Source organism: Peromyscus maniculatus, chromosome 16 (genome assembly GCF_049852395.1).
Source record: "Peromyscus maniculatus bairdii isolate BWxNUB_F1_BW_parent chromosome 16, HU_Pman_BW_mat_3.1, whole genome shotgun sequence".
Classification (NCBI taxonomy): Eukaryota; Metazoa; Chordata; class Mammalia; order Rodentia; family Cricetidae; genus Peromyscus; species Peromyscus maniculatus.
The window spans coordinates 22,415,170-22,441,133 of NC_134867.1; the positions used below are offsets into that span (position 1 = coordinate 22,415,170).

General features: G+C 39.7%; 1 protein-coding gene and 1 non-coding gene across 2 annotated transcripts in view; both read left to right on the forward strand.

Moving 5' to 3' along the window:
• Nucleotides 1-25,964, forward strand: part of Slc35f1 (solute carrier family 35 member F1) — a 413,434-nt gene that overhangs the window by 209,730 nt on the left and 177,740 nt on the right. The window lies entirely within an intron of this gene.
• On the forward strand, nucleotides 16,222-16,324 carry LOC121823319 (U6 spliceosomal RNA). The gene has a single exon (XR_006064729.1). It is a non-coding gene; the product is annotated as a U6 spliceosomal RNA (small nuclear RNA).

A 25,964-nucleotide genomic window follows, 5' to 3' on the forward strand; every position in this document is an offset into this window, starting at 1 on the left:
AAACAACAGTGGACCATTCTCATGGGCTGAATATATATGACTTTTCTTGTTCTGTAGACCTATAATTTTCTAGGAATCTTACTTAAAAACTCCATTTACAACAAGAGTCATGTTTTAACCACCACCACTACCACCACCACCACCACCACCACCACCACCACCACCACCACCACACACACACACACACACACACACACACACACATACACACACTCATTTGTATATGTGGTTTTATTGTTTCAAACTGCAGATAATACACCTCTGGAGCTACCGTATAGTTTCCTTCACTGAAAAAGAGATTTTAATTAATTAATTAATTTTTTGCTTTTCTCTGAGATGTAAGTTAAGAGCCATCAGTATCACATGTATAGTTTCTCTAAGACACTAAAGTTCTACTCTCCCTTGGGAAGCCTTCACCCGTGCATGCGTGTGTGCATGCGTGCGTGCGTGCGTGCGTGCGTGCATGCATATGTGTGTGTGTCTTATTCTTTCCCTGGGTATATCTTTCTAGCATCCTTGGAGCCTCTCTCTAACAACTGTCTTCCTAAGACACCCACCCCTACCCTGCTTCACACCCAATCATCTTCAAGTTCTTTTCTGCAACAAAGTCAAGAATCTCCCCAGAAAAGAGCTGTGTAGGCTGTTGCAGGTGGCAGTGTGGATCCGTGTCTCTGGCTCACACCCTGCTGCCTGGGATAGCACCAGGCATGGTGGGACATACTGCAGTCCTGGCTACTTTGAAAGCTGAGACCGGAGGATTATTTTCTGTCTTCCATGGCTTGCGATGCCACCCTCTGTCACCTGTTAGATGGCATATCTGCAGTGCTTAGTGGCCTGTTGGTCCATTCCCTAACATAGAAAAATGCAGGATGTCACCAAAGGGCTACCATTAGCTCATTCAAGCTCTTTTATATGAGTTCCACCATTTCACTTTTATAATAGATGAATGCTAATATTATCTCTGTTGCACCAATGAAGAAATTGAGCCTGGGGGAAAGTTCAGAACCTAGCCAACTTAGAGTGGCAGAGTTCAGACTAGAACTTGGCTCCGTCGGATTTCAGAGCCCAAACAACTGACTACTGTATTCTACCTTTTCTCTTTATAAAGCTGTATTTTTCACACACACACACACACACACACACACACACACACACACACACACACACGTTACTTTTCCAGTTCATCATCTGGCCCATGACAGATTTCCTGCCTGTATGTTCCCCTGGTTTCTTATTTTCAGCATTTCCTGGACTGTGTTCCTTTCTTCACTCCCAAACTGCATGGCCTCCTGATTTTTTCCCCACCATTTCTAGCTCTCATTCCTGTTCTCTTGTTCACCAGTTGAAGTATTCAACTTACAGCTTCTCATTTGTATTCTAGAGCTTAGGTTTGGGAAAGGGCCACCTTGTTATTTTGGATTGGAATCTCAAGCAGTGTGAGGAGACCATTGATTTGAAATATTTGGTGTTTTCATTAAATGTAAGCAAATGACCATCTTTTAAAAGGCAGTATGGTGTGGTGGCTAGTTTCAACTGCCAACTTGACACAACTTAGAGTCACTGAGAAGGCAGTCTAGTTTGAGGCAGTGTCTAGATCATGTCAGCTTGTAGGCATGGCTAGGGGAATTGCCTTGATTATTAGTTGAGGTGAGGACACATATCCTGAATGTGGTCAGTGTACTTCACAGCTGGGAACTGAACTCTCTCAGGCTGATGGAAGCGGGCTGAACAGAAGCTGCAGGCAAGCAAGGTGTGTTTATTTTCTTTGATCTTGTGAGTGTGACGTTACTCTGTGATTGAGTCTCTATGCTGACATCTGGGAGATGATGGACTAGAACCCGGAACTGGTATCTAAATGAGCCCTGTCCTCATCTATGTTGCTTTTAGTAAGGATATTCTATCACCATGGTAATGGAAATGAAACTCAAGCAAGTGCTATAGGAAACATATAATTTGCTTTATTTGTTAGCTAAGGCTAATACTGGGGGTAGGTAGAAGCTACTTGTTAAAGAGGTTGGTTGTTCTAGAAGCATCTGACTGTTGCTCCCAAACTGAAGCATGGAGTCATTGGATGACTTTTAACTTTGCGTTCTGTTGTGGGAGCTCTGCCAGCTTCTGCCTTGGACGGTGATGAGCATCCATCAGTTGGTTTTATTGCCTGCACTGTTCAGCATCAATATAAAACAGGAACTAACAGTATTTTAAAAGTTGCTCCTTCTTCAGGCAGGTGCTTTTCCATTGTCTTCTAATCAAGGGCGGGTGTGTGATTCAAAGTGTATTTCTTTATAATTGCGGCTCACTGTGAGTGTCATTATGGGGAAATAAAATTTTAACCACTAAAGGGGTAGAACAGTGGTTCTTAATCTTCCTAATGCTTCGACCCATTCATACAGTTTCTCATGTTGTGGTGACTCCCAACTATAAAATTATTTTTGTTGCTTCATAATTTTCTGTAATTTTGATACTATTATGAATCATAATGTAAATATTTAATATGCAGGATATCTGATATGTGGCCCCATGAAAGGTGTTAAATATTTGGAGAAGCAACATCGTGTGTAAGTTAACATTGCTTTGGTGAAACAAAATTACAGTGTGTGTGCAACTGAAAAGGACTAGTCTTGACCTTGAACATTGCCATCAAGGTTATTATCTATTGTTCAGAGCTACAACTTTGTTTCAGACCTTATGGCTGGTCCAGCTGAGTCCTCCAGCCACAGCTCTGTCTGTAATTTCTCATTGAGGAGATTGTCACAGCCCTGTAGGAAGAATGATGTAGGCTTAGGATATCTCAAAGTTAGCTGTCATCTATCTGCAGGGACAGAATAAGGGAAGATGTGTGGAGGAAGACAAGGTACCACAAGTACTGGATGGGAGGACAGTGCCCTGAGCAGATGGTGGCTGTTCCATGAACACTTATCAGTGGATAAATGGAAGAGGAAAGAAATGAGCTGAAGCGCCAGGTACAAGAGCTGAGGTGACAAGAGAGTCAGGGTAGAACGGTGGTTCTAACGATTGCCATTCATTTTTACTCCAGGTCAAAACCACCCAGAACTGCAGTATTTTACATTCTGTACAATTGTTGATATCAATTGCCTGACATAGAATGATGTGGTTTATGGACATCACAGACAGCTAACAGGATTCCTCATCCTCTGCATTGTGCATCTTAAACTTGCAGTGTACAGCACAAATGGTCCTCAAATTTCCTTCTCACGCTTCTTCGCAATACTGTGCATCTCCAGTAGCTCAATAGGAGTTACAAACTGTAAGGAAGAACAGAGAATAGTTGACAAAATGACACACTATGTTCAACTCAAAAAAAATCAGTAATTTATCACACTTGGTAATCATTTGGTTCTTGTAGTTAATAAAGGCGTTGATGTTAAAGTTAACTTAGATGTTTCTTCTAAGTCTGAATGAAAATACTAGGCATTAACTTATCCTCAATATGGGTTTTGTTTTTATTTGAAGACTTACTATGGATCGACCCGAGGCAAATGATAGATTGGAGGCAAACGTGGGCATGTTTGCTTCCTTTCTGAAAACATTTGAATGTGCAATGGAGTCATACTTCATGCCTTGATCAGATATTTCAAGCTGTCCTTTCATGTACTGTGCTGAGCATGCCTTCTGGCCAGGGGCTCTGTCTGTTGTGAGAACAGTGTGGGTGAAGAGAACGTCAACAGGAGCTGAGAAGAGTGCTTCTAAGCCACCAGCTCGCCAGTAGATGCAGTTAGGAAAGAACCTTATGGAGGCTGGTGGTTTGGAAGTTGATTATCTCCAAATTGGTCACACTTGCAAAGTTTCAGAACACTCTCTTAGCCCATATTGAAGATTACCATGCTAAAGGACAAATGCCTATGCGCTTAATATTTTACAACTTTGTGGTAAATAAAAGCCCAGGAGCATTTATAAAAAGAAAATCCTTTTACAGAGAATATTAAATATGTATTGACTGAATGCAATAACTATGGCTATAATTGAATTCGTGCTGCACTTGCTAACATTTAAGACACAGAATAAACAGTACACACCAAAATGAAAGGCTTGACAATTTATATTATTAAAGAAGTTTATTAGCTCCCAACTCATTCTAAATGCAAGGGATAAATATATTAAGCCCCACTAAATCATGGCTTTGCTATTCTCTGAAGACTTTTTTCCTTTCCAAAAATAGAATCTCACTGTGTGGTTTAGGCTAGCTTTGAATTTGTAATTCTCCTGCCTCTGTCCATCCTGTGTACCATCTTATCTGGTGCCTTTTTTTTTTAATAGAAAAAAGAAGTTTTGTGTTGGATAAAATAGTACAATTTTAGAAAAATGCATAAAAAGGTTGCAGAATGGCAAAGTCCTATATGTAATGGTTAATGTACTAAAAGGAGCAACAACTCATATTTTTGCTTGTGAGCCCACCCTTTAATAGCTAAGCCAACTCTCCGGCCCAAGGAGCAACAACTCAAAGTGTGTACTTTATTGTTTGGCTCCCACTTAATAGTTTCCCTTCTCAAGTTTTGGTAGACCTCTCCTAATTCACATGTATTGCATTTAATGAGCATCCACCATGGGCTGGGTAACACTGCAGGGTGCCAAGCAGTGTGCAGAGAACAGGAGCTGCTAAGCATAGAAAAGACAGTAGAGTGAGCGGAAGCAGACTGGAACTATTTGTCATTAGAACACTTGATTCCCACTCCAGCCTCACTGAATCCTGCAATCTATCAGAAGTCTTCATTGGATCTGAGCCTCAGTTTCCTAATCTGCAACTTATAAGACGATTCCTGAATTATTGACACAGTTAAGTAACGTCATGTCTGGAACCCTCGGTTGCAACTTCTGGACTTCCGAACCTTGTGAACTGCCATGAATGTTGAGATTGTTCTTGAACTCCTTTACCACAGCCCTTGAGCATCTTCTGCGTCACCTGCCTCATCAAGTCTTTATAGAACCCCCAGGTTCTCTAAACACAGCTTCAGTGTGGCTCTTTCCCCATGGACTTATCTCTCCACTTTGTAGTGAAGTCTACTCTTCAACTTGGGATGTAGGTTGCCTGATTTCTGTATTTCTGAACTTCCAGGGAAGGTGCAAGACATGTGACTAATCAGTCCAATGTATGCCATTCTTAAGTTGACACTTGTGTCTATAAAAACAACCTCTTAACCCACTTATTCTGCACCATGTGTCTGAAAACTCTCAGTTGGTCATCTCTTCTTTGGAAGACTTTTCTTTACACTTTACTGGTAGAAAACTACCAACTGGCCTGACTTCACAGACACACATTCTGGTATTTCCTTCCTCCCCATCACTTCGGGTTTTCCTTTCCACCATGCTTCTGTCCTGTTATCTTCAAATCTCTTCTTAAAAGGGATGGGAGGAGATTTGTGAGGGCACAGAGACACTGCCATGCTCACAGCAGCATAATTTTTCCTTTTGTAACATTAAGAATTATTTTCTCATTAATTATTTTTGAAACAGAGGACCATGTAGCCCAGGCTAATCTTGGACTTTTGAGCCCCCTTCAGCCATTTTCTGCATGCTGGGATTACAGGAATGTACTATCATAGCATCTAGTTCTAAGATTTATTAATTTTTTAATTAAGAATTTTAGATTTGTTATTTTTTTTTAGTGTTTTTGCCTACACACATGTATGTGCATCATGTGTATTCCTGGTACACATGGAATACAGAAGAAGGCATCAGATCCCTCATAGCTGAAGTTACAGATGGTTGTGAGTCACCATGTCTGTGCTGACAACAGACCCTGGGTCCTGTGCAAGATCAATATGTGCTCTTAACTGCTGAGTCGTCTCTGCAGCCTGTGGACTCACTTTTTAACTGTTGTACAGACTTTTAACAATTGTTCATATTGATGGAATGCTATGTGATGTTCTGAAATACATAAGTTCATTGTGTGATGTTTAAATCAGGTCAGCACATCTAGCTTCTCAAATATTTATTGTTTGTTTATAGTGAAAACATTCAAAAGCTTTCTTTTTTGTTTTAAAAAGCATACTGTGCCTTGTTATTATCTGTAGCACCTCTATTCTGCAACAGCATTTTCTTGCTATAAATTAGTCTCCTTTGTTCAATCTTCGCAATCTCTACCTTAACCTGACTAGAGAGTTGGTGGTGGCCAACTTCTCAGACTTGCCTAACCAAATACACTGTGGCCTCTAGTTCACTCTCTGCACAGCTTCAACCATGGCTGCCAAAACTGCAAATGAGAAGGTTGTTAATAACTGAATTGAATACTAGCATGTCAGCATTGAGCGGGACGTTGGGGGAGTCAGACAGTCTCACCATTGGTGGGTGCTGCAGTAACATCTGTGACCTTACACTACTTTGTATCTAACCTCTGCATCATTGTTTGAATGAAAGCAGCTAATTCACAAGGCAACTCATTCTCTTTTGGGGCTCATCTTTGTGCATATGCAACCCTGGAACTTCAGCAATTGACCCTTGTTGGGACACCCAAGACTCACACCATTTTGAAACCTGTGGCAGATGAATGAGAGTGATTTTTTTGCCTTGTTGCTCTGACTATTCTGTTTGCACAGTTGATTCTAAGCATTGTTGTCGTTTTAAGGATATACACTTTCAAAAGATTCTTCTGAAGAATGCTAATTCAATTTTTAAGTGAAGGGGCATTCACTGGTGGAGAGTAGTTTACTCCTCTAGTGACAATGTGCTTATTATTTATGACACAAGAACGGAGGTGGAGGAAATACCAGGAATGGACACATACAGCAAGGGCATCCTCAAAACATAAATAGAAGAAAAAGAAATGGCATGTTTCCCGAACAAATCCACAGAAGGGACTTCTGAGACTCTCAGAGTTATTTCCTTGGTAACAAGGGTCAGTAATTTGATGTCAACTATATCACTCTGTATTAACTACAATGAGTCAGAGAGATAGTTCAGGGTACAACATACTAGAGCATTATTCACATACAATACATTCATCTTTATAAAGTGCAATTTGATAACTCTGGATAATTGTATACAATCATGCAGCCATTCCACAGAATATTTCCATGTATTTCATTGCAAAAAAATCCCCTTTTCAGAGCCTCAGATGAAGGCACACACCATTTACCTTTCTAGAATTTCATTGAAAGGAGATTCCACAATGTATTCTCTTTTGTGTTATACATCTTTCATTTAGCATCCTGTCTGTAATTCATCCATGTTGCCAAGTGCCTTGGTCTTCCATATCTTTTTCTTGCTGAGTAATATTTCATGGTGTGGTATAATACAGCTTATTTATTCACCAGCTGATGAAGATTCAAATTATGCCCGTTATGAATAATACCACTATGAACACTCGTGCATATAAGTTTGTGTTGACACAGGAGTGAAACACCTGAATCAAAACTGCTGCTTTGCATGGAAAATGTATGTTTAACTATTTAAGGGTTCCCCAAGTGCCTGCGGTACAGTTACTACCTGTAATGAATGAGACTTCCCATTGCCCTGAGTTCTTCCTGACCCTGTATGTCAATTAGTCTTTATGACATCTAGTGTAAACTGCCATCTTTTGAATTTCCAACCATTCTCCAATGGTTAGTGATGCAGACCATCTTGGTATATGTGTCTTGCCCGTTTATATATTTTATGAAGTGTCTTTCAAGTCTTTTGTCTTTTTTAATTGGCATATTTTCTTTCTTTATTTAAAAAAAATTTTTTTTGAATTGGAATCTCTCTATGTAGTCTTAGTTGTCCCGGAACTCACTATGCAGACAGGCTGGACTTGAACTCACAGAAATCTGCCTGCCTCTGCCTCCCAAGTGATTAGATTAAAAGTGAGTGCAACCATGCCTGGCTTAAATTGGTTAATTTTCAAAATGGAGAAGTAAGTCTCTTCATTTTCCCAACACTTTCGTGTATGTAGAAGTAACAGACCTGGTGGATAGACTAAGTAGAACTCATTTAGAAAGGGACTAGGCAGGTCCCAAGGACCCTCTCTTCCCTTTGTGGCCAATGATGTTCCTATGCATGCTGGACTACCAATGCCCATAACAAGATGTAAATAGAGGCTACTATAATACCTTAGCTTTTTCTTTTATTAAATCTGGAGATAGTTGTGCTTCTTCATTGATTTTTTTCCCTAGAGAGTCCAAACATGGACTGTGTAGCACTAAAGTGAAAACATAAACTATCATGTTTGCTAATGTAAATTACTTTAACTTAGTGCAAAGTGACCCTCAGACTTAAGCTGGGGTAGGAGGTGTTAGGGCTAGGTGAATATAGATCTCAGAGCACACACTGACTTGAAAACAGCTAAATGTTGCCCAAGAGTTGCTACTTCTTGTGCTAGAAAAAAGGCGCATAATTGGCTTTTCATATTTAAAATAGGATGCTTATGTGTCTATGACACAATGTAAACTAATCCAGCAGTAACACTATTTCTTTTTATAAAGAGCACAGAGATTTCCATGTTATTGGTTAGTCTATAATAATGTTGTCTAATACACAATAATTTTCTACTAAGAAGTTATTACTACACAATATTTATTAAACGTCATTGTGTTTATATTATGTTGTACCCATGGGAACTACTCAATATAATTTTAATCATCTTGCCCATTTTCCTAAAATGTATAGGAAATATATTATGCTCATTTTTACAAAATGGAAAAATAGGCATATACTTTTTTGAGGCACATTCCAGACCACAGTGGCTCTTCTTTTGTAGGTTTCCAATTCAAATTACATAAATAGCTTACACTTTGTACCTGTAGAGTTTAATAGAGTATACAGCAGATAGAGCGACTAGAGATAAAATGAATTGGGCAGTCAAACGTGATGAAAGTCTTTGTGAAAATAATGAGGTCATGTATTGAAAAGGACCATCTTGGAATAGAAACCTGGAAAAAGTGGTATAAAGCAGTTTATGGCTACAGCATTAGCAAATAATTTGGACTCTAGACTCAGGTTGGAGCACATGAAGCTCCACTTTAAGGTGCATATCTTCATTTTTTCCTTTGCATTTATTTCGCCACCAATAGCAAACATACAAATGCTCTCCAGTAGTGCTTAGAGTAGGCAGTCAGCACAATTTGGTGTGCTATATAGAAATCACCAGAGTCTAAAGACTTATATTTGGGACAAAACATGTTCATTTTTGTTATTGTTGTTTTGTTCTTTGCTTTTCTTGTTGTTTGCTTTTTGTTTGTTTAATCTGTTAAGTCTTATGCTAAGTAGTGAGGGTACAAACAGAGTTAGCTGCAACCAGGCTAATGTATTCTGATTTTCATTGGACATTTTTGAAAATCTTCCTGCTTTTGAACAAATACTTTCTTATAAGACATGTGCCTGGAGTGCTTTAAATAGGAATGGCCCCCATAGGTTCATATATTTGAGTGCTTCATCATTAGGGAGTGTTGCTACTTGACAGGGATTAGATGTGGCCTTGTCGGAGGAGGTGTGGCCTTGTCGGAGGAAGTGTGTCACTGGAGGTAGGCTTTGGGATTTCAAATGCTCAAGCCAGGATCAGTGTCTCTTCTTCCTGCTGCCTGTGGAAATGGATGTAGAAATCTCAGCTCCTCCAGCACCATGTCTGCCTGCATGCTGCCTTTCTTCCTGCCATGCTGATAACAGACTAGACCTCTTAAACTGTAAGCTAGCCCTAGTTAAATGCTTTCCTTTAGAAGAGTTTCTATGGTCATGTTGTCTCTTCACAGCAATAGAGCATTGACTAAGACACTGTCTAATGGCTTTCTCAACACAGAGTCACATTTCTAAGTATGGATGAGAACATGTACTATCTCAGAGATACCCATTGTTGTGTGATGAAAGATTCTGATGGTAAAAACCCACAAAGCTGGGTATGTCCCTTTATAACTGTCTAAGGAAACAGAGAAGGGAAGGATTTGATTGCATTATCTCAAACTTATTCAACCTTGTGTTGACACAATTCAGTCCTTATAAATATGGGTTGATTGGTTTGTGCTTTCTGCTTATGTGGAATTCTCACCTTTTCTCAATGTAAACCCAAGACAAGAGCAAGGGCACAATCTACAAACTCATTAAACTTTAATAGTAAACACTTAGATGGAGAAAATTTGATGATTGAAGATGATTCGTAAGTTGAGGTCTCAAGAGAGGATCAGCAAGCTCTAGGAAGATTCCACGTGGTGAAAATACAAGCAGAATTAATTTAGTAGGATTCTCTCAAGTGGTTTGTTAGCGAAAAGAGCCCTTTGTCTTGGCTACTAAGGCTCTCAATGTTAATCTCAAATGTCAACCGTGGTAACTGAATGATCCTCTCTATTTCTGGCACAACAATCAATTTTTCTTTCTCTGTCCTTTAATTCTCCTTTTAGTTTAAACTTTTAACAGTCCTATCAGAAATATATTTTCTTTGCATTTTATGTGATCTCAAATTCTTTTGTTAAAAGTAGAGTGCTAGATAAAAATAACAAGTTCTTACAGCAATAAAAGAAAGTGTATCACAATGGAAGCTTCAGAGGCCTAGGCCAGTGAGAAAGCCAACACGAGCTGATGGGACAAAACCTAGTAAGACTAGATCAGCAGGAAAAAGAGCCATGGGAAGGAGAGTCTCTCCTTCTTCCATAAAGCCAAACTTCAGTCCCTATTTTCTATGTGGACCTCCTTCAGAGAGATAGGCACTATGCCAATTGCTTGAGTGTGCCACACCTGTGTTCGTAAGTAGTGGAGGGCCAATATCACAGACCTGGCTGATGAGGAGGCCCATAGCAATGATAGGTTATATACAGGCCCAAAGCACATGAACAGGAAGGTAGAAAATGACACAGCTTCATTATCATTTTCATATTGTATTGAGGTACCTCAATACAAGAAGAAATGCTGATGCCTATGTCTAATAAGGTGGTAGAATTGCTTCAATAGCATTGTTGAACCTCCAACATCTTCCCAGATGAGGGAACTCATCACCTTGTCTAAACAAATGTCAATAGTTCTCATTCCTCTCAGTCCATTATTTTGAATCCATGTAATTCCAGGAAGCTACTCTGTAAAGGATTAGAGGCAGGGGAGTTATAGTCAGCACAGGCCCCTGGATCTAATTTCCAGGATGTAGTTTCCAGTGTTAATGGTGTTGGCAGTGTCTGTGGTAGGGTGATGATAGCTTCATAACATTGTAAATGGACACCAGATTTTATAATTAGATGGGTAAGATGAGGTGGATTTTATATGAGCATTTTTAAACAGAAAATAAAGCAAAAAAAATTCTCAAAAAGGAAAGAAAGGAAAAAATTGGTTAAAACTTATAGAAAAGCCAAGGGCTAGGCAAATCTGACTTATCACTTGCTTCTTGTGTCTCTCTACTCACTTATGATGATAGCACTAGCTTGAGGGATATTTACAACTTCATTTTTATTAGATGCTAAGAGGAGTTAGAGTTACAAGTTAAACTATCTGGGACGCTCGTCTATTTCTAGAAAATTGAAAAGAACCTTATTATAAATAGCATATCTTCTAGAAACACTCACTGATCTAGACAACTTTTGCAGGACTTCTTACTTGTTCTACATTTAATCTTAGTGAAGCCATTGGGCACCATCCCCTTCCTTCATAAATTTACCCTTGAGAACATTCAGTCCCATGGAGGTTGTGTGTATTGTTTAAGGTCACTGTAACAGTTAGCGCAAAGATTTGAACAGTGTTCTTGGCTTTGTTCTCTTTAAGGAGCAGCCCAACCAAACAGTCTCTCACACATAATCACATTTAAGTTATTCATGAAAATGTTTATCTTCAAAGACACTCCTATCCTTCCCGAGAGATACAGTAGGCTGTTTAGCATCCCCTTCAAAGGTACCAAATTCCTCTTTATGTCTACATTTATTTTATATGCCTTCCCTTTCTCTTTTGTCTTTTTCTCCATTGAAGGGGGACTTTTAGGCATGTCAGCTACAAAGTATGGTAGATAGGAAGGAAAATCCAGTTCTCAGATCTTTTTATTCTGAAATATTCTAATATCAAATGGCTTAATGCCAGGATGATGGAACTTCAGGATCCATGCTTCCTACACACGGCGTGTGATCAGCAGCCCCTGCCTGTCAGAATCAAATACCACCATCAAATCCCATGAGGAAGAGACTTCTCTCTTCAAAGTTACATTTTCTCTAAAATGGAAAGTTACCCTTAGAAACATGTGAACAACCAGTAAAAATGAGTTAAAAATGTATTCGTAGGACTCAGTGATATTTTATTTTTGTACCTCCATAGATGCAAAATAATAATAATCAATTTTAAATGAAAATTTGGCATGGCATTTTTGCATGTCTTATATAAAGCATATTTGTTCCTGGATTTCTCCCATAGCCCCACTTTTTTAATTCAAGAAAAAAAAAAGACTGGAAATACAACAGAAATATTAATTCCATTGTTATCTGGCACTGCTGCAATTAACAATGTGGTAAATTTATAACACGGTGCCTGAATTTCCAGGAAAGCTGACTTGCCTGTCTTTGTTGGTATTAAAAGGTTCAACCCCAAGCAAAAACACGTATGGAACAGGCTTTCCTGCCACAGAAGAAAACACCAGTGCAAGGCTGGCAGCTTCCATCGTAATTCCAGCAATGGGAATCTGAGAGAGCTTGGCAATGGGATACACACAAGAGAGTTTGCTTTTATTGTGTGCTTTTTAATATCTAACCTTGGTAAACTTGCAACCAGAGCTTCCAAATAACAAAATGGGCTTCTTCAAGTTTCTAGGTGTTTATCTCTACCTCTGCCCTGCCTCCATTCATGAAGGAGCTAACAAGCTGTACTGTGGCCAAAAGGCAGGCAGCAGGGAAGAAAGGGAGAAAGAGCAGAGTTTGTCTGATTCCAGACCCCGGCTAATTGGCATCCAGATAATTAAGAGCTGGCTTTAAGAAGAACCAGCACCTAATAGAGGCTCCCTGATGAAGAGGGTGCAGAGAAGAGCTCTGACAAAATTTGGAACATTTATCAACTAGTAAAACTCCAAGGCTGTGGGCTAAAAGCAGGAAGTGAGATAGAGGCAGACACCCCCAATAGGAGAGAGGAAATTAGCAGCTAGCTGGCATCAGCAAACTGTCTAATAGTTGGAGGGAAGAAAATCAGCTTTCACTTCCAGGGAAGAGATGGTAGTTTGAATAGTCTTGATGCTTTATTCTCAAGAGATCCTTTATTTTTTTAAAGCTTGTATTGTGTTCCATTTATGTTGTATAATAAATATCTTTCTATAAACTAAGATAAAACCCTTTGCAAAATATTTCTTTGGCTGTGTCTCAAGGTTCAATTACAGGAGAGGATGAAAGCAATTACTCAGATTTAAAGGAAAATTATCTTACTTCTGCTTATATTAACAGGCAAGTTTAACCCAAAGTTACACTTGGCCTTAACTTCAACACCTAAAGATTGTTGAGTAGAATTGATCTACAAAGGTAATATATTTGGCAGGTCTTAAAAGACCCATCTTAGAAATTCAATACCCAATAATAACATATTTTACAGTTACCATGCAGACAGATAGATTCTACACAAAACAAGTAAAGTATTTAATGAATGCTAAGGAAAAGCTATTGCTTCAGTATACGTTGAAGTGATGACTTCTGTCCAAGTCTTCCTAGTCTACACTCTAATACTTTGAAAAACACCAGGTTTAGACTTGCGTGTCTGTACAGTCCTTGGTTGTCCCTAATAAAGAGCCTCAGGTTTACGGTGAAAAACACTTCTGAACTGATGCATACAGCTGGAAGCTCCTATCTCTTGTCAAAAGAGCAACTGTTCTCTGAAACAATTTGCGTGTTTGCTTTTGTGCCCATGGTGAGAAGTTCTGGAAACTCTATGTCAAGTGGAAATTCTGTGGCATTTCTGCTTAGATCAACTGACTAAAAGAATTCTCAGAAACCTGTTCAATGGGCTCAGGATGAGCATCGTTGGCCAAGTGTGCCACTGTCTTTCGGAAGGTGGTAGTCAGTAAATGACTGGTCCCAGCTCCAGTAAAGGGACTTTGGTAACTGCATCTCGAGCAGATTCACAAATTATAGAAAGGAGATGACTTCTGAGTAGAATTTATCTCCTGAAGAATTTGCGGTCTTAAGGTATTTCTTTTGCTCTCAAACCTCCCAAACTCAGGGGTACAATGAAAGATGGTGTCTAAGCTACAAGGTAAGGTACCTGAAACCTAGGACTAGCATTGCCGCTTGCAAGGTGTGACCTTGACTCATTCATCTAGTCTCTTTGAATTTTATTTTCTTCACCTCTAAAATAAAGAGGTTCAGCTGTTTGATTTTTGAGGTCACCCAATCTCTCAGAATCTCGTGTTTTTACTTTAGTGTATAATTACCCTATGATCTCAAAGGCCAGGGTTGCTAATGCTGAATTACTTAGTTTACAAGTTAAAATAATGGAGCTGCTGGTGATGGACAATTCTTTCTCTGGATTGTGCTGTCCATGGTGGGAGTCCAAGAGACTTCTCACTGGGACTAGGTTCTCTCACCCCATCTCTCTTTAGAAAGGAAAGAACAAGATATAAACCATTATAGCAAAATAAAACTGGAAGATGGAGAGTCTCCATATTCTTTACCTTCTTCCATTCGACTGAATTCTCTGTTGTCATTGAGACTGGCCCAGATCACCTGACTGGTTTCACGTGATACCTTAGGTCACCTGTCATAAACATCTCACAAGAGCCTCAAAACCTTGTTGACCAAACTTGAGCAGGACTCAAGCAAATATATTTAAATTTCGTATTCAGAACAGGTCAGAAAAATTCATGTACTGTTAAGGTATAACTAAAAACCCAAACAGTAAAAGTGGCCAGCAGTTACAATTATAAATGTTCTTCTTTGGCCTATTTTTTTCTACGTTTCACTATTTTTTACAATATGCAAAATAAATGGTACTGAGATTAGTGAACGTAGATTATAATGAAGCAGAGCTCAATCAGATAGGAATAATAGGCCAAAGAAATGCTTAATTTCTAATAATTTCACATCCCTGAATATTTACTACCAAGGAAATGTCTCCACACATTTATAGTTTCCGATAAATAGATGTATAAGTAACTGCTTGAAGGCACATGCCTGTGTAAAGAAAAATCAAGAACACATTTAATTATAGAAAACAAGAAGAAAATGGTGTCTTCAACATTTAGTCCTCAAGATTTTCTTTTGACTGCTGATTCATTGATACTGGCTAAAATCTATTGGTACAGTGCCAGGTTGTCTCACCTTGCCCTCTGAGCTAGGTGAATTACATCATTACTTGAGAAAAGTTACCAATTATATACACAAAATAGCAAAAATATTTTTGTCCTTATTTATGGGTCTTTGGGTACATGCTATCAATGCACTATGTTTTTATAGTGAGACATGGTTATTCCGTGAATTTTTTCTGAAAGGTGAGAATGAGTAAATTATGCCTTTAAAAAAGCTTCAGAAAGAGCAAATGGTAGACTGTGATTGTCCCTGCCTATTTGTGAGAGTATCCTGAGAATCCTCGTGCTTTCTTTGGGGAATCAGCATCATGCCTAGCCCAGAAATTGTCTTCTTTGTTAGCATTCATGAAGTATGAGAAATCTCCCAGATTCACAGCGGGCAGATGGCCTTGTGTATTGGACCCCATGCTGGTTCGATCCTTGCTTGATTCCAAGACAGGGGCTTTGCCAGTGCACCCGAGGTGAAGCAAGCCAAGCCAGATGACACCTGTGAGCTGATGAGATTTGGGAGAGAAAGCATATTTAACACATGACCTTGTTAATATCATTAATACCCATTGTCAGCTTGCCAGATCAGTGATGGAAGGGGGCTGGCAGGTTTCAGGGTCCTGGAGTGGCTCTTGGGCCACTGCCCATGGATAATTGCTATTCTTTTTTCCCCCTAGTTCATTTGGCTTGGTTCCTAGGGCACTAGATATTCATGCTGGTGTTTTCCCATGGAAACCTTAGCAGAGTTAAAAAGTGATTCAGGATTTGCTGGGTAGGAGGAAGAGGGTTGGTTTTAATTTTTGAGATCAAATATACTTCTTGTTAAACAGAGCTAACGATGGAGTAGTGTGTGTTTCTGTATCACAGACAATAAATTTCAGGTGTTCTCATCACCAAAAATATTAGATATCAAGGGCAATAGATATATTAAATCAAACATTATTTTGTAATTCATGAGTATGTATAACTACAGTTTGTCAATATGTAAAATAATAAAAATTCAAATTCAAATCCAACAAAAAGTGACACTGGGTAAGACATCTTTTACAAAATGAATTCTGTGTTTGCTTCAGGAGCATGGATACTAAAAATGAAATGTTTCAGGGAAGGTTAGCATGGGCCCTGTACAAGAATGACTTGCACATTCTGTAGCAGTCCATGTTAATTAAATCAGGGGCTGAGCTTGTAGCTCAGTGATAAAGCACTTACTTAGCATGCACGAGGCCCTAGGTTCAATTCTATGTCACAGAAAAAAATATTATTCAGAACATGTACAGTAGAAACCTTCCCTGGCAGGCAAAACAGTTATCATTTAAGCCTTCAAAGACAGCAACTCCACTGTCCAATCCCTTTCCCTTGGAGGGACTTTTGGAGGGCCCTCATGTTTCATCAATAAAAGAGGCATTTAATCGTACTCTCTTCCAAGGCTTCTGATAGGATTAGATGAACTCCTTTAAGTCAAACATTTAGAAAAGAGCCTGCCATAAATAAATTCTACATTTGAATACACTTGAAATTGTATCTTAGAATTGCAGTATTTTACTTTTGGATATTCAATGACAAGACGCAATATTTCAACACACTTGACTTCCTATCTAGTATTGCCATAGTTTGTCTTTGACTTAGGCAAGTAGTCAACGGTGAGAGCAAGGTTGGAGGCCAGGGCCCGGATGCAGCAATGACAGATGCCCAACCCTTGGCCTTAGAGAGTTGCTTGTCTCTTTGGGAAGATTCAGAGTGAGTAAGTAATCAATGAAGCAAAGAAGAAATCACACAGTGCTAGGCTGTGGTGGGAACCTTAGTGAAGTCGCTGGAAGTAGTACTAGAGAGTAAAGATGGCAGGTCTTCTGTTAGGCTGAAGGCAAGACGAGGCAACTCTAAGGGGAGCTATGTGAATTGTTACAGAAAAGAAGCATTGCAGGCTGAGCACCAGTGCAGTGGAGGGGGGCAAGACAGAAAGTTCTATTCCGAAACCACAATGGCTGCAGCCAATGAGAAAAAGAGGTGAAACGCAGAATGTCAACAGATCCAAGATGGGAGTCATTACGTGTAAGGCATTTTCCATTTTCCAAAGACCCCTTTAGCTGCCACATATGAAATGAAAGGGATTGTAGACAGAGTTATAGGAATCTAGATCTGGAAGATGATAGCATGAACCAGAGCATGTAGTTGGGAGGTTTCTCTGCCCCACTGTCCTGCAGCCTGCTTATAAAATAATCACTCAGAGGTTTAATATTAATTACCATTACATGGCTTATGGCAGGCTTCTTGCTAGCTAGTTCTTATAACTTGACCCATTTCTATTAATCTAAAATTGCCACATGTCTATGGCTTACCAGTGTTCACATCTTGCTTCACCTGACAGTGCTGGCGTCTTTTTCCCCTCTGCCTTTCTTCTTCCTGTCTCTCTCTTCAATTTCCCGTCTAGCTATAACTTGACTTGCCATAGGCCAAACAGCTTTATTTATCAACCAATCAGAGCAGCACATAGTCACAGCTGTACAGAAAGACATCCCACAGCAAGAGCACTGATGTTGTGGTGGAGAATGGCTTGGATTTGGAAGATACTGAGAATGAATCAACAGGGCTTGCTGCAAGCACACTGGGCCTGTATTATGAAAGAAAGGAGAAAATCAGAACTATGAAGTACTTACCTTAATATTTTAAATTATGAATATAATAAATACAAACTCAGTGAAATCAAAGGAACAAACTTTATCTACTTAACAGATGATTGAAATATAGTGTCTATACTACTGTCTACCATTAATTATAGGACAGCATCTAATAGACATGCAAGCAATAACTTAGAAATCTTTTATTTTAGTAATTTCCTCACTGAATATGAGGACACTGGATGAGTTTCAGAACCTTTTCTCTTTGCTAGGTTTCCAGTTGCTTTGCCATTCATTTTCCAAATTCCCCAACCCTTAAAACAGTATATCTCTACACAGTAAGCTACATATTTACAAAATTCATTACAGATAAAAATCTTCTAAAGATTTAGATAGCTTTCAGTAGTAGCTCTGTGTTACATGCAGTTTGAAGGATTTGCTATCTGTCTTAGTTTGGGCTTTTTTTATTGCTATGAAGAGACACCATGATCACAGCAACTCTTATAAAGAACACATTAAATTGGGGTGGCTTACATACAGTTTCAGAGGTTCAGTCCATTATCATCATGACAGGGAGTATAGCAGCATGCAGGCAGATGTGGTGCTGGAGCTGAGAATGCTACATCTTGCAGGCAACAGGAAGTTGACTGATTGTCACACTGAGGGAAGTTTGAGAAAAAGACCTCAAAGTCCACCCCCACAGTGACGCACTTCCTCCAACAAGGCCACACCTCCTAATAGTGCCACTCCCTTTGGGGGCCATTTTCTTTCAAACCACCACATTTTCCTTGCTGGAAATTTAGCTGCTTTCTCATCTATAACCTGGACAGCCTTGCTTTGGGGAGTATCTTGAAAATTAAATGAGAGTAACTATAATATGCTATGTAAATACTTGCCACATATTATGATTTCAATATATCTAGGGTATTATTTTTATTGATCTACCCAGGCTATTTGGAAAATACCATATTTAATGGTTTTCATCAACAAAATGAAAACAGGCCCCACCATCTACTTTAGTGGAAAGGTGCTGCTTGACTGTGGAATAGTGCACCTTCTTGAGGAGTTCCTCCTCTAAGAACACACAGTTTAGGCTTGGAGGTGGATTACAACAAAGCCATAGCACACGGCCTATCATACCACACCATGCCAAATGTTCAGAAACACTGGAATGCACACTCTTTATGGCAGTGCCCCCTTGATTTTACCTGCAGTTTTGCATTCAGAGAACTACCTCTACTTAGTATGCATGAGGCACCATTATTTCTTACCTATTTATACTGTGATACAATCTGAAAGGATTAGAGCTGAATTACAGAAAGGGATTGGAGATTATAAATCATCTTAATCAAAGTTGCAGAATTAAAACCAATAAAAGCAAAGAAAAACTATGTAAAAATCTTATAAATATTTTGTTTTTGATAACCAGGAATTTTTCATGTAGTTAATTCAGAGTATTTTACAGTCTTCCAATTAATTAATCATCATAAAACCTTTCCCATGGGAAGCAGTCAGAGTCTGATATGCCAGCACGTATATTATAATGTGTTGGTCCAAGGTCATATCTTCCCTAAACACACAGTGTTATGATTTCATCTAACACAGTTTTCAAGTTCTTCATGATTTAATTCAGTAAAAGAGAATAGGCTTAACAGGAAAATAAAATTGTTGATCCATTTGTTGATTTATAATGTGTTCATAATGTGACACTCAGAAAACAAACATGAGGAAAAGATCAGTTAATATGCATAAAATATGTTCACCCATAGTTAAGGCCCAGAAATGATTTCTGAGGAGTTTTTCATTTGGTATTATGGGTTAATCACTTATATACATTTATAGCTTTTGACAATGATATGAAATTGCTGTTTACTATTTGAGCAAGCCAATGTACCATGACTTAATGAAACATCACATTACAGCAACATTTTGGTCATTTCTAATTTTTATTATTTTGAACCATAATCATGACAAAACATCTAGTTTTCCCATCTTCTGATTTCATTAAATTCTCAGATATGAGATGACCGATTATAATGAAGAATGCCAACGTCAATGTTGTTACTTGGTTTCTGCTGCTGCCATCAATGCATGAGTACACCAGCACTGCCCACTAGTTAAACCTTAGCTCTCTGTTCCTGCTTTGATGAATATCCATAGAGGAAAGTTTGCACGTGCAGATACGTAACTTTAAATTTTGCATTCTGACATTCAGGACAGGCAAGTGCACTCTTTCTCATCCTTTATTTTATTATATAACTATTCTCACACGGATGCTGCTCTCTAAAAGTTATTTTAATGAACACAAGCAGATAAACAAAGTGCTTTCAGAATGAGCTGTATTTCCTTACTCCTTCCCAAGCTCTGTCCTCAACCCATCCCACCTCACATCATTTTATAGTCAAGGAACATAAAAATTTGAGGAGTGAAGACAGTGAAACATGACAAAAAAAGGAAAAAGAAAATGATGCTGTGGGACTGGAGAGATGGCTCTGTGGTTAAGAGCACTGGCTTCTTTTGCAGAGGTCCCAGGTCCAGTGCCCTGTACTCACATCTGTATGTAACTCCAGTTGCAGGGGATCCAATGCCCTCTTCTGGCCTCTCCAGGCACCGAGAATGTATGGTGTGCACAGATACACGTGCAGACAAACCACACAAGTAAAATAAAGACACCTCTGTGTAGAAAGTGTCGCTGGAAGAACAGCAGCACACATGCCTGGTGTATCTGAGTGACTGATGTGCCTGTGTGCCTGGGTGTGGCCTGTGGATTTACTGGTGTGGGCTATAACTAAGAGCTCAGATGCTGGCTTCAGCTGGAGTTTGGATTTCTATCACTTATGTTTACGCATGCAGAGGTTTTTGTGTGGCCTTATACAAGTTACTAACTGCTTTGTATGTCTGCTTGTTCATCTGTAAAATGAAGAAAGTAAGAATGGCTACGGCATTATTCAGACTTTTAGTCAGTATGAAAAATAGCAAGAAAAATAATGTAAAGATGGAAGGATTTATTTTGGGTAACAATTTCAGAGTTTGGGGTCTATCATGACACAGAGGAAATGGTGCAGAACAGCTTGCCTCATAGTGACCAGGAGCAGCAGGGGGAAATCTGTCCACAGCCCTCAGGATGGTACCACCCACATTCACACTGGGTCCTCCTTTAAAGTACATGGATCCCCTCTGCCTTTACGGACACCTTCTGAAATGTGGTTCACTAGTCTCCTAGGACTGTTTCAATCCAGTCAAGATCAAGGTTAAGCACCACACAAACACTATGAGACACAGGGTCAGTTCATGTAAAACCACTTTCTAAGTACTACAGGAGTGCTAGTTATGATTACTGTTATTGTCTCTGCCAGAACTGAAATCTCTAAAATGACTTATTTTTCCCAATCAAGAATGATTGAATATTCATTTTGTTCTCTTTTATTGTTTGGTACGTCTTAAATGATCTGAGGTGCTTGTTCAGAGGGTATGATTTGAGCAACATCTGGAAGATTTTGTCTTCAAATACACTCTGATTTGTCAAGCTCCATGGTTACAGCCATCTTGTTTCTGTCCAGTTATGTCTTGCTCATACTGCCACCTTCTGAGCTGCAGATGGTGATACCGCCTTGTGGTCTCCTGGGCGTTGGCTGGATACTCAGTGTATTCTTGAGTGGCAGACGCAGATAGGGGCCCTGTGCTGCTTCGAAAGGTAAACACGAGGTGGGAAAGGAAGGCTGAGGACAGTGGGGCTAAAGTGCTTCCTCGACTGGAGGGAAGAGAGGGGTAGACATCTGGTTCTAGAAGTTTCCCTGAGGTGCACCTGGATTCAAATTGTGCCAGGAATGGATCAGCATCTCTGGGAGGCATGGGGCCAGAAGTGACCACATGGTTTATCTGAATAAGAGTTGTCTGCGTTACACTTGAGTCTTTTTCTAGTATTAACGGGACCTTGGATCCCGGTGAAGATTCAGGTTCATAGAGCTCTGTAGGCAGAACCTGTCTGGTGGCGAAGGAAAAACACAAAAAGGAAAGAGAATTAAATGACATCAACTGCAAAAGCATGTTCTCTCGCTACTGTGGATGAGCAGAAAACTGTTGCCTCAACTGTCGAAGCTGTTTTCTGCCAATTTTAGAGGCAGGGCTATATTTAGTATTGGGGGAAAAAAACCCAAACCAAAAAACCCTGTCATTTATAGCCAGTAAAACTAGTTCGTTTAGAAGCATAAATGGCAACATTTCTGGACAGAAAAAAGTGAATTCTCACAAAGAACAAGTTTCTAGAAAGGTTAATCATATTGTTAGAGTAAAATGGGCCAATTTTTACTGCAAAGAAATATTCCAGTGCTCAAAATTACCAAAAAGGAGATGGTTTCTCCTGATTTTCATTCTGCACTCAATTTTACTGATAACAACTTTCAAATCTCACGTAGAAACAGTTGTGGGGTTTTTCCTTTTTATTTTCTTTGTGCAGTACATATTTAGAGCTCTATTTTATATTGGAATTCATGGTTACAAAGTTTTAAAAATATTTATTCTTATGTTTGTGTGTATGTATGTACGTATGTGTGTATGTGTATGTATGTGTGTGTATGTGTTTGTATGTGTGTATATGTATATGTGTGTGAGTGTATGTGTGTGTGTGTGTGTGTGTGTGTGTGTGTGTGTGTGTGTGTGTTTATTATCACTGTGAAAAACCACCTACCAAAATCAACGTGGGCAGGAAAGGTTTTATTTCTTCTTGCAACTCTCAGGTCACACTCCATCACTGAGGGAAGTCAGGGCAGGAACCCAAGGCAGAAATCTGGAAGCAAAAACTGAAGCAGAAGCCATGGAGGACACTGCTTACTGGCTTGCTTCCTATGGCTTGATCATTCTACTCTCCTCTACATCAGGACCATCTTCCCACAATAATCTGGGCCATCCCACATTAATCATAATCAAGAAATTACACCACAGACTTGTCTATAGGCAAGCTGATAGAGGCATTTTATCAATTAATTGTCCCTCTTCCCAGATTACTCTGGTTTGTGTGAAGTTGACAAACCCCAACTAGCATGGTGTGTGTGTGTGTGTGTGTGTGTGTGTGTGTGTGTGTGTGTGTGTGTATGTGTGATATGTATGATATGTATGTGTGATATGTATGTGTTGTGTTATGTGTGTGTGTGATTTGGATGATATGTGTTTGATGTGTGCGTGTGTGTGTGTGTGTGTGTGTGTGTGTGTGTGTGTGGTGTGTATGATATGTATGTGTGATATGTATGTGTTGTGTTATGTGTGTGTGTGATTTGGGTGATATGTGTTTGATCTGTGTGTGTGTGTGTGTGTGTGTGTGTGTGTGTGTGTGTGTGTGTGGTGTGTGGTGTGATGTGCACGCTGACTTCCCATAGCACACAGTGAACAACCTTGGGTATCAGTCCTTGCCTTGTTCCTTGTTTGTGGCTACTTTTCACACTCCAGGCTAGATGGCCTGTAAGCTTCCTAGAAATTCTCCCATCTCTGACTAGCTCTTCACTGTGGTACTGCCAGGATTCTGGACACATGCCTCTGTGTCCAGCTTGTACGCGGGTTCTGGGGACCTGAACTCAGGCTGTCTGGCTTGTGAACTTTGACCCACTGAACCATCTTCTCAGCCCCTAGAATTGTAAAACTATCAAACCACTAGGTTTTCGAGTTTACTGGTGGCTGGATACACCTGGCAGACTGGTTAGTTTTTGTCAACTTGACACAAACGAGAGTCATCTAGGAAGAGAAGACACTAATTGGTGAATCACTTCCATCTGATTAGCCTGTGATCATATCTGTGGGGGCGTTTTCTGATTACTGATTGGTAGGATGGAGTCTAACCTATTATGGGTAGTGCTATCACTGAGCATGTGGTCCTGGGTTGTATAAGAAGGCAAGGTGATCAAGCCAATAAGCAGTTTTCCTCCTTTGTCTAGGCTTAAGTTCCTGCCTCCAGGCTTCTGTTCTAGGTCCAACCTTGGCTATTTTTTTGATTTTGGATTGCTTTTGGTCAGTATTTCATCATAGCAACAGAGGGCTAAATTAGGCTAACTGCTTTACCCTGGGTCGTCATAGTCTCTATGTATAGGACCTCAGAACTGTGGGCACAACCTAGATGCCCAGTGCCTGGCACTGAGTTGTTACAGGGTAAGGCCTAGTACCCTGCTTCCTAGAAATGTTGCCTTCTTGCCCAAGGAGAACCTTATTGGTTAACAGTCTAAAGGTTAAAGGTCTAGGTACCTTTCTTTCATAGGTATTTCTGAGACCATCAAAGTAGTCTTGCTATGAGTGTCCTATGTTTGTATGTGTCCTTCTGCCTTTTCATAAGAAAAAACAACTCATTCTTGGAAGTTCAAAGCCTTATGAAATCTGAAGTTAGTGGAGATGTATTAACAGAAAGACACATCCAAGATCATGAGGAGAAATTGTCAGTACAAGACAGGATTTTATACATGTTGAATGATGACTTGCTTAAGGGGATAGTGGAGACTTAGGAACATCTAGTATGATGGGCAAAGGTCTGCTTCAAAGAGTAAAGTAATGTGGCTGCATCTTCTCATGGGTTATCTCATTACTGACTGAAATATTCCTGACTGACTTTAGAATACTTGCTTCTTGCATCTGTCAAGTCCAGTTGTCAACAGGGAATTAGCACTGCTGGCTGCCTCCAGCTCTGATTCAGCACTCCAGAGCCTGAGAGTCAGGAGAAATATGTTAGTTCACAAATGAGCTTTTCATAAAAGCAGGTGGTTGATGAAGGCTAGTCTGTGAGAAACGCTGAGTCCCGTGATAATGTGATGAGGGAGGCAGAGTTGAATAAACCCAATACAACCCAAAGGTGGATTTGGAAGTCACTTGATGTGGTCAACAGCGCACAGAAAGCTGGTTGTGATTGCCTGGGTTTTCTGAGTAGGACCGTGTAGGTAGGTTGTCCTGGGATTAGTGTCTTATTAGATTTCCCACTTGTAAGAAAAGATTCCAACACTCACATGCCTCACTAGTGGCTTAGCAATAAAGTGTGCAGTTTAGAGACTTGGTGTTCCTCCCTTCCACAGTGTAGCAAAAATGAACACCAGGGCAGTCTGCTGCCTCTTTCCCTTTCTTCCTGTTTCTCTACATCCCAACCCCCAAACTTCCCTCTCCTGTGTTGTTTAACCTGAGATTACAATTGGAATCTTTACTTCATCTTCTGTCAAGGTGAAGTAATGTTGGAAAGCCTACTCTTTCACCTTGCTTCTGTTGAGACTATCAGTAGATGGAGTCTAGTCTGTAGAGATCTACAGCAAAGGCATCACCTCTCTGTTGCATTCTCTTCCTCATCATTAGCTGTGGTTCTGAAGTAAAAAGACACCTCGCAGAGTACTGAGAAAGCACACTGGCCTCACTACTGTCTTTAGTGTTCAAGTACACTGAAGACACATTAGCTTACCAGTTACTAAAAGTCAAGATACCCAACTTTCGCTTCTTAAGTACTGATGTGCTAACAAATCAAGAGGTTAATAACCATTATGTCACTTCAAGGTTATTCTCCAAGTTACATTCTCTGTCAATCATAACATTTTCTCTGAATGACCATTTATGAACTTCAGTGCTACTTAGAGTCTGTATTTTGTTTCTATGGAGGAACATCTTGGATGTGAAATAAAAGAGAAGATGTAAATGTTATGAAAGGCCCATTGTCAGAATCATTTAGATATAGATGCCAGCCTTATGGAGTGGGGGATCCTTGCCCAGGCCCTTTATCTGACTTGGCTGTTATGCAGAAGTTCCTGCTCACTCTGAAGTCCAGCTGGAACTCTGCATCTATCTGTGCATGCAGAGATTAAACACCTGCTGGTTTCTGATTTCTCAGAAGACCTCTATTGCCTTGAAGCAAGGGGAGGTTGAAATTTGAACAACACACATTTGGGCCATTCCTCCCCCCCCCCCACTACTAAATATATACCATCCAAAATTCATACTCTTGCCAATATGTTTCAATATCCAGTTGCCTTCCAGGTGTTTCTGTAAAGGAAAGAAAGTGCCAGGTGTTGTTCTCTTGTGCCATATGGTTGTAGAAAAGTCCTCAATCAAGCATTTCCCACAAGCCTAGGAACTAGATTTTTACTTCTACCTGATATCCTGTCAATGTGTCCCAAGTTACCATTCTGTGTACAGAACTCAGGAGAAGCCAAGACATGAAAGGCAGTTAGATTATTGCTATC